The 10,000-nt window shown below is 51.6% G+C and overlaps 1 long non-coding RNA gene across 1 annotated transcript; it reads right to left on the bottom strand.

Moving 5' to 3' along the window:
* Positions 1 to 808: 808 nt before the first annotated feature.
* LOC129604496 (uncharacterized) lies at positions 809 to 7,371 on the bottom strand. The gene is made up of 5 exons (XR_008695411.1): positions 3,973 to 7,371; positions 3,133 to 3,861; positions 1,569 to 1,952; positions 1,206 to 1,239; positions 809 to 889 (listed from the first exon to the last, which is right to left on the bottom strand). It is a non-coding gene; the product is annotated as an uncharacterized LOC129604496 (long non-coding RNA).
* Between the last annotated feature and the right edge of the window lie 2,629 nt (positions 7,372 to 10,000).

Below are 10,000 nucleotides of genomic sequence, written 5' to 3'. Positions count from 1 at the left end.
CCTCCCAACGTGAAGCTAACCTCCTAACATGAAGCTAACCTCCCAACGTGAAGCTAACCTCCCAACGTGAAGCTAACCTCCCAACGTGAAGCTAACCTCCTAACATGAAGCTAACCTCCGAACGTGAAGCTAACCTCCGAATGTGAAGCTAACCTCCTAATATGAAGCTAACCTCCGAACGTGAAGCTAACCTCCTAACATGAAGCTAACCTCCTAACATGAAGCTAACCTCCTAATATGAAGCTAACCTCCTAACGTGAAGCTAACCTCCTAATATGAAGCTAACCTGACGCTACGATAGCAGAGTAACAGATGGTCGGTTTGACGTCTACCTTCACCGTGTGCTGAAGGGCAAAAGTCCAGCGCCGCTCGGCCTCATGGGAAATATTGTGGTTCTAAAGCAGGAAACAGAGTGGAGGTTGTTCCTTTCATCTCTTTTACCTTTCATGTCCTTCTGATTCTCTCACTGTCTGACTCTCTCCTCCTTTATCACCTGTAATCTCTGCATTTCTTTAATCAGATTTCACAGCTAATCTTTTTCAGGTGGACCCGTCTCTCTCAATCTCTTCTCTCTAACAAACTTTTATTATTTCAAAGCAGGGCTGTGGCGCCTGGACGCCGCATGCAGACTCCCGTCAGAGGTAATTAGCACCAGCGAGAGCGCTCAGTTCAAGTCAACCTGCACCGCTTCTGGGAACGGACGTTTGTCACATACAATAAATGTGGCTTTTACTCTGGAAGGCAATTAAAGGCATGCTAATTATTGAGCCAAGTGCTTGGTTTGCAAAACAGAAACATTAGTAATGACTTCCTCTGCCTGGATGAGACGCGACAGCTCCATTTGATCTGTACGTCAGCAGCTCTTTAGGTTTGGATCCAATATTTGCAGCTGTAATAAGATTATTCAAAACAGGGGTCAGAACACAGAGGCACAACCCATGACCAGGTTCTAACCCAACCCCAACCTCTTAGTCTCCTCCTGATTAAGCCACACACCATTAATGCTGCTTATGATAGATAATGACAGATTCATGCCCTCTATCAGCAGGAGACCATCATTTGTCAGCACTCAAAAATCAGGTATTTTAGCATCTGCAGAAAATGACAGGATGTCAGAGCAGATGTTGAGTCCAAGAAAACGGGGCCTGTTGGGGAAACATGCTCAAAATCATCTGACTTTAACATAAACAAATGTCATGTCTGACCTTCTGCAGCGATGACTCCCGGGAGAATCACGATCTGTGAGTAAGAAGAGAAGAATTAACTTTTCATTTCCTCAGCAGGAACAAGGCATCTGTTTTATTGCAATACAAGCAGCTTCCACTTTAGCTTCATAACATCATTAAAAGAAGTCACTATATTAGTTCAAAGTGAGTCTTACTTTCAGAATCCAAACAAAGCCGTCAGGGCTGCTCTGCTCTAAAGCCACAGTTCATAATTCGTTTTGAAGCCTGTGACACGACGCGAGCAGACACTTTTGGGCTGTCGTCGATCCAAACGAATGCCTGGTCCAGTATGTAATGTTAATGAGTGACTGTGATATTATTCTGTGTGACCCGTCCGCTCACCTGCAGCGAAGCAGCTTGGGGCGCGCGCGTGTGCATGAACCGGATCCACACAGCTTCAAACAAATGCGTTTTGGACGGGCCGCGGGTGGACGGGAACCGGAACCAGGAACCGAACTGCACGTGGCCCGGTGCCGGACGCGTGTGGGCCGCGTGTGGACCGGGCCGCGTGTGGACCGGGCCGCGCTGCAGATGCAACTCAGCTGCACAGGAACCGCCGGCGTCCTCCAGATCAGCTCCTCTACGCTTCATTCCCTCTCTCCCATCGGTGTTTGTAGACTGTTCCACCATCAATGCAGCATTTTGAGAGTGTGTCGTCTGCAGCACAACTCAGTTCAGCGTCCATTCATTCTGGAGACATTTATCACTGCTGTAAACCTGAAGAAGCTGAGAACAAAAAACAAAGTGAGAATGAATAGCAGCCGATTAGAAGGCTTAGTTGTATTATGTTGTAGGACTTTATTAGTGATAGTGTTTCATATGTAGTTTGATTGTTGTGTTTGCAGTGATAATCCTCAGAGTGGACGTTTCCCCCAGTGCTTCAGTGTACGTTACTGTGTGTGACTGAGTAGAATCAATAGAAGCCAAATGAAAAATATTTGAACCATATTTTGCTTCCGAGGATCATATTTCCTTCTCTGCCTCTAAACGAACCCTCATGTCGACATTTTGGGGTAAAAACAAACTTGTTTATCCTGATGCAGCAGCAACACAACAGCTGTAATGAATGTGAAGTCCTCGTAAGGCAGGATCTGTGGCCACACGCGTTAAATGAGCGTGTGTGTGTGTGTGTGTGTGTGTGTGTGTGTGTGTGTGTGTGTGTGTGTGTGTGTGTCTGTTGAGACAGGGACCACAGCTTCTAAGTCTAAGTGACAACTGTGTCTACAATGTCAAGCAAACTGACGCAGGGACAAAACCTCAGGGTCACTCAGCCATCTGCTGCTTCTTTCCTTGTGTGTGTGTGTGTGTATGTGTGTGTGTGTGTGTGTGTGTGTGTGTGTGTGTGTGTGTGTGGTTCTCACTTGGAACCTCGTGTTCGTTTCACTGCTCTTAGAGGCCGCTCGCGTCCATGTGCAGGCGACAGCTGCTGACAGCTGTATTTCTCTTATTACTCCTCACTCCGCTATCGCAGCGTAATGGCCAATCATTCCGAATGAGATCTTAATGTGGCTGTGTGCCTTTGACAGTGCTTGTGTGTGTGGGAGTGTAATTTGATAAGAAGCTAAATGGGAATAAAGACTTGAAATTGCCTTTGCAGTTCCAGCTCAGCTGTTGGAGCTGGTTATTAGTATCACACTGATGGTACATCTCATCAAAGCATCTCATGCAGCACAGAGCGACAGTGAATGTTTATCTGCTTCTTTTACACATGCCTGATAATCACATACACACTGGCTGCTACCGGTCCTGGTGCGTCCTCCATCTATATAGACGTGCAGCAAAGTCATTAGCGCTGACGACGAGTCAATGAGTCATTAAGCCTCATTAATGGATTTACTTTCAAGTGGTACGTGGAGGTGTAATTGCTACGTAGCTTGTAAATATGTTCTCAGCGCTTCATACTCACTGTAGCTGTTGTTGTTGCTGGTTAGTTGTTGGATTGTTTTCCACGCAGAGCAATTTAATTTCCCACCAGCAAAAGAAAAGTCTCCTTCCTACTATTGCATCCTTCCATCTGTCTCATGTATCACCTGTGCCGTGCTTTTATTGTGAAGGAGCCAGCGTCTTTTCCTTCCTGTCCTGCAGGTCTCCGTCGCCCCAAAGGCACAAACCAGTGGAACAAAGGAGCGATGGAGAGAGGGAGAAAGGTGGAGGAGCAGCGTCAGCGAGACTTCTCTCTGACTCCACGTCCTTGTTGGAGCGCTGGCCTTTGTATCGGCTCATTTGCCTCTTCAAACAGCTCACTAACCAGCTCTAGGCGATGGCCGACTCTGCACTCCAGCCGTTTGTGGGTACGGGTGGGTTTCCTGCAGACCTCTATGTAAATAGGTCTAAGAGGCTGTTTTGTTGAGAGTGGAGATGAGACAACGTCAGGGTCAGGAGGGAAAACAACAGAGGAGGAGACGCAAACCACAGCTGACACAATAATAAGACGGTGACACTGCCATTCTTGACGCGCGTGCACGGGCCTCGTGCACGTGCCTCGTGCACGCCCACACGCCGGCCGTGCGTCCGGATGCAGAGCCTGTGTGCGCGCGGAGCGGGAGCGTGTCTGCGTGTTTCCCTCGGAGTTATTTTTATCAGCGCGGCTCAGCAGAGGCTGGTGTTTCACTCCAAGTAGGTCACAAGTGATGATCTGAAATAAGAGCAACAACACGACAACAGGAGGTTATTAGCTGCATGTTCGCAGGCAGAACATGCAAACACATAATTGCAGATGTGTGCACTTTGCTTAGTCACCGCTCACTTCCTGCTTATTTAGTGGAGGGTCGCGACCTCCTCCTCCCGGACGCTGAATCTGCATCTGATGTGCGTTTGTCTGTTTAACACCAACAGTGACGCGTTTTTTCCCCAAAGCTCAGTTATGTGCTGCGCTCCTATTAGCACAGCTAGGATCATTTATTAAGGCTGAACAGAGAGAGGAGAGAAGCAGCTGAACATTTACCAACATTTTCTCATGCAACTGTGCCACAAACACACTGAAGCTCATTCTCCTCCACAGTCTCTGAACCGGTCTCAGCTCCTCTATGCACTGAATTCTGTCGTATTTCCTTCGTTCATCACGCTCAATCTGTGTGGAACAAGAAATGGAGTGATGCATAATACATAGACGGGGTTTGGCCTAAATTAATGTTGCATAGCCAAGTTTACGGAGGCAACTCCAGCACAAACACGCGGACCACAGTCGTGTTTTTAAAGTGAAGATCAAGAATGAACATTTGAGTTCAGCAACAAATGGGACCTGAACCAGTTCAGGCTCAATGGCAGCTCATCAGGGTGTGAGAGGAGAAAAGGAACTGAGGTGACCCTGTGTGTGTGTGTGTGTGTGTGTGTGTGTGTGTGTGTGTGTGTGTGTGTGTGTGTGTGTGTGTGTGTGTGTGTGTGTGTGTGTGTGTGGAGGAGTGGACAGGAAACAGAAAGTGACGGGTGGTGATGTCGGCCACTTTATCACCTTCATCTGTCTTTGTGTGACAGTGCAAGTCAACAGCTTAGCGTGCTCGTCTCCAGGGAGTGTGTGTTTGTACACAGGTGCGTTTGATTCGCTCCCGTGAAGTTGTGTCTTGTGCGTTACCTTGTGCCTGATCGCGGGATCGCACGTTTCTCCTTTCGTTGGAAGGACACACGTCCCCTCAGGGTTCCAATGCACCACACACACACACACACACACACACACACACACACACACACACACACACACACACACACCTACACACACACACACACACACACACACACACACACACACACACACACACATACTGACAGTGGGACTGACGGCAGGAGAAAACAAGGATGACACATGGAAAACGAGGCAAACGGACGTGAGCATGAACAGAGAACGGACTAAAGGCCGCGGTTCTGAACCAAACAGCACTGAACTGGCTCTGAGTCTCCAGTCTGAACAACAGGATCGTGGCAGCGCTTAACGTCTTGATGTCCTATAATGTCGGCGCGGCCTGAATAATGTAAAGCTGCCAGCTACGGTGACTGTCTGACTCTGTAATAAGCTGCAGGAGCGGTTAGCGGTGGGACGACGCACCCACGCGGCCCCCGACGACGGGAGCGTGAGCGTCTGCGGCGCCATTTATAATAAATGGAGGAGAAACGTACAGCGAGCATCGCTGCTCCATCAGCTGGAGGTGCAGAGACAAAGGTGAGACCAGAAACAAGCAGCCATGAAACATTCCTCCTTCTCTCCTTCAGCCCTCGTTACTCTCAGACGCTCCGCATCCACTAACCCCGCGTCCTCCCGGCCTCCATCGCCTCCCGCTGCTCTGTCTCCCTCCGCCTCCGAGCCATGTGTCTCCTGCCTCTTCCCCCACCTTCCTGTCTCATCCTCTCAGCTCTGTTGTTGCACCACCTCGCCCCCCCCTCTGCTGCTTAGACCCAGTGCAAAGTTAAAAAGTTGAAGGGCTCGGTCACACACACGCACACACACACACACACACACACACACACACACACACACACACACACACACACACACACACACACACACACACACACACACACACACACACACACACACAAAGAGCTCCGCTGTGTTCTGCTTCACTTCCCTAAAAACTGAAATCGTGGCCACGGGCACGAAGCTGAGCCTCATGTTGTTACTTCACTGGAAACAAACAGGAGACATTTACAATTTTAAACAGTGTGTGTCCACGGCCTCTCACTCAGCAAACAGAGCCGAGCACTGGCACAACGCTGCACAGAAGGCGTGCGGCAGCGTATTGAACCTCATGAAGGTGACGTCTGCGAGGAGCGAAGCGACACCAACAGAGGCTCCACTGAAGCGCTGCTGTTTGCTCCACTCCCTCCTTCTGCTTCTGCTCCGTCCCTGATGAGATGCTTCCTGACGCCGCCACTGGCTGCTGGAGCCCCCGGCCGTCTGCAACGTGCACGCGCACGTGCACGCGCGCTGTTTGTACATCAGTAACAGCAGCGGAGCGGTGGTTGCACAGTTTGTTGGACTTGATCAGTGTTTGGACTCAATGGAGACGATGAGACTGGCAGACGCTCAGTACTGAATGATTCTTCTGGTTTAATGTGAGGACGAACCAAAGGTCTGTGTGAATGACAGGTGTCCCTAATAAAGTGGCCCCAGTGCACGGCTGGAGTTGGAGACAGTAAATCCAGATCTGAACCCAGGCAGAAGCTCTGGATGCTGATCTGATGAGAGTCTGTCCCAGGACTCGGAGCCTCTGTCACCGTGGATCTCCTCCACTGGCGACTGTGATGGATTCCTCCCCGGATCACTGTTGATGGACGCTGACAAACGTGGTCCCGACTCAAACCTTTGCACCTGAACTGGAAAAGCGTCGACGCGACGTCGTCACGGGTGGAGATCCGCTCACTCACACCGTCACGCCGGACGCGTGCTCCGCCTTCAGCAGGCTGAGCTCATTATGCCTGACCTCTGCAAATACCAGCAGAATGCCAGCGCGGACCCGCAACGGGCCGTACACACAAACGCACACAAACACACACAAACACACACAAACGCACACAAACACACACAAACACACACGCAGCGCAGACAAACGTCGCCTCGTTCACGTGCGTCGGCTGGACTGAAGTCGGGTTCTGTAACGGAGCCTCGGCTGCTGCTCAGATCAAACAGGCTCCGCTTGAAGTGACAGAAACCCAGTGCTTCACATGGTCCCAGTTTGGTCCCAGTTTGGTCCCAGTTTGGAGGTCTGTGGGTGAAATGAGCCTGTGTTGGTGGAGGAAGGGGCACGGGGTAAAACAGGCTGACTGAACGGCTTCAGCACATTATTACGTCTCAGTCCAACAGGAAACGTGAGAACGAAGCTCACTTCTCTCCTTTCAGCGATTCGTCTCTAAATTTCGCAGTGACTTTACTATTAAAATCCACACACTTTCTTTCCAAGCTCTCCATTTTTCATGTGCTGTACTTTGCATTAGCTTGTTTCAGCGCTTCATCCATGATTTATCCATTAATGCCTCCAGACTCCGTCTTCCAGTCGTTCCAGTCGTTTCCTCGTGCCTCTTTGATCTTTGATCCATCGGTGGCAGCAGAGCCGGCACCCGACTGCACACAACACAGCGCAATGCAACACAACGCAACGCAAGGCAACACAACGCAGCACAGCACAACACAACGCAGCGCAATGAAACACAATGCAATGAAACGCAACGCAACGCAACGCAGCACAGCACAGCACAGCACAGCATAACACAACACAGCGCAATGCAACACAACGCAACGCAAGGCAACACAACGCAGCACAGCACAACACAACGCAGCGCAATGAAACACAATGCAATGAAACGCAACGCAACGCAATGCAGCACAGCACAGCACAGCACAATGCAGCGCAATGAAACACAACGCAATGAAACGCAACGCAGCACAGCACAGCACAGCATAACACAACACAGCGCAACGCAACGCAACGCAACGCAACACAACGCAATGAAACACAATGCAACGCAGCACAGCACCACGCAGCACAGCACAACGCAGCGCAACGCAATGCAGCACAGCACAGCCCAATGCAGCGCAATGAAACACAACGCAATGAAACGCAACACAGCACAGCACAGCATAACACAACACAACACAGCGCAACGCAACGCAGCGCAATGAAACACAACGCAATGAAACACAACGCAACGCAAGGCAACACAGCACAGCATAGCACAGCATAACACAACACAGCGCAACGCAACGCAACGCAGCGCAACATAACTCAACGCAACGCAATGCAACCCAACGCAACTCAACTCAACACAACGCAGCGCAACTCAACTCAACTCAACTCAACTCAACTCAACTCAACTCAACTCAACTCAACGCAACACAACGCAACACAACACAACACAACACAACACAACACAACACAACTCAATTCAACACAACTCACATTAGTCCGTGATGACTTAATGTTAATGCACCTCAGACGACTTTGTGCTTCTTTGTAGCGTTTGCACTGGAAAAATAAAAGACAAATGTTTTCCATTTGCATCCTTATATTAAAAACCAGCAACAGGTGAAGCATGTGCATAGAAAAAGCTTGACTACGACTTCTCTGGTGTAAAATTGTTCATGAGCCAGTTTCAAATCTGCTCGTTTGTGAACTGTGTCCGAGTGAATGAGGCTCAATGAGGCTTTCACACGCGCCGTGATTCTCTTTCATACTTGAGTAAAATGCAGCCGAGCCGCGTTCGAACCAGAAGCGCCGCCGCCGCCGCTGCACGCGTCCCAGGATGCACTGGGCCTCGCGGGCATGTGTGGACATCACACAGCTCAGGGCGCTGGCGTCAACACAGCTGCACGTCTGCACAGATGCTGTGGAGACGCGCGTTCCAGCGGCGCCGCGGCCGCTTTGGACGGTGACGGATGTGCACACACGCTCCGTTAAATGCACCAAATGTGCACAAGCGGCGGCGATGGGTCCGAGCCGTGGTCGACTGAGCTGCTCGGTCGCGCCTCTGAGGAGCTGCTGCGCTGCGTCGCTGATGCCCCACACACACAAATCACCCGCCTTCGAACGCTTTCTGTTCTTTCAGTCTTTCGCAGTTTGCCACTTAAACACAGAAACAGTGGGCTGCGGCTGCAATGGAGGACATAAATCAGCCTGATTTGTCGGAGGTGGGATGAAGATGAGGGCCAAGCTATTTATCCTGCGGCGCCGCCAACGCATGTGGCCGCGGCCTCGGGCCCCGGACGCCGTCTGAGGGGCCATGGACGGCGTCTGAGGGGCCATGGACGGCGTCTGAGGGGCCATGGACGTCTGAGGGGCCTGTTTGTCATCTGAGGGGCCCTGGACTCCATCTGAGGGGCTGTCTGTGGGGCCATGGACGTCTGAGGGGCCATGGACGCCGTCTGAGGGGCCATGGACGTCTGAGGGGCCATGGACGCCGTCTGAGGGGCCATGGACGTCTGAGGGGCCTGTTTGTCATCTGAGGGGCCCTGGACTCCATCTGAGGGGCTGTCTGTGGGGCCATGGACGTCTGAGGGGCCATGGACGCCGTCTGAGGGGCCATGGACGTCTGAGGGGCCATGGACGCCGTCTGAGGGGCCATGGACGTCTGAGGGGCCATGAACGGCGTCTGAGGGGCCATGAACGGCGTCTGAGGGGCCATGGACGTCTGAGGGGCCATGGACGTCTGAGGGCCATGGACGCCGTCTGAGGGGCCATGGACGTCTGAGGGGCCATGGACGACGTCTGAGGGGCCATGGACGTCTGAGGGGCCATGGACGTCTGAGGGGCCATGGACGTCTGAGGGGCCATGGACGTCCGAGGGGCCATGGACTCCGTCTGAGGGGCCGTTTGTGGGGCCCTGTTTGTCGTCTGAGGGGTCTGTTTGTCGTCTGAGGGGCCATGGACGCCGTCTGAGGGGCCGTCTGAGGGGCCATGGACGCCGTCTGTAGGGCCCTGTGCTCAAACCGTGAGGAAGGATGCTCGCATCATCTGATGCTGGGTTTGGACCACCTCAGGGTCATGAAACTATAGAAACTCAAGCACTGAGGTAAAAATGTTAATTAAAACCCAGCTTAAATAAGGACGTGTCTGGATGTTTATGACCTCCAGTGTCTGAGAATCTCATTCACTGTGGCTTCGTTAACACGACTATTGAAACCTGAGGTCCGTTCTTTGCTTCTTTGAGCCGATCCGGTGCCTTTTCCTCCTCAACCCTCAGGGCACGTGAGCGTGCGCGGCCGGGCCTCTGCCAGGCGTGACCGCATCCTGTATGTGCTGTAACTCTCACTCCCTGTGCAACTATAACTCAGGCCACAGCCGTAAATA

This window comes from Betta splendens, chromosome 8 (genome assembly GCF_900634795.4).
Source record: "Betta splendens chromosome 8, fBetSpl5.4, whole genome shotgun sequence".
NCBI classification, from domain to species: Eukaryota; Metazoa; Chordata; class Actinopteri; order Anabantiformes; family Osphronemidae; genus Betta; species Betta splendens.
This window is presented reverse-complemented; position numbering and strand designations above follow the sequence as displayed.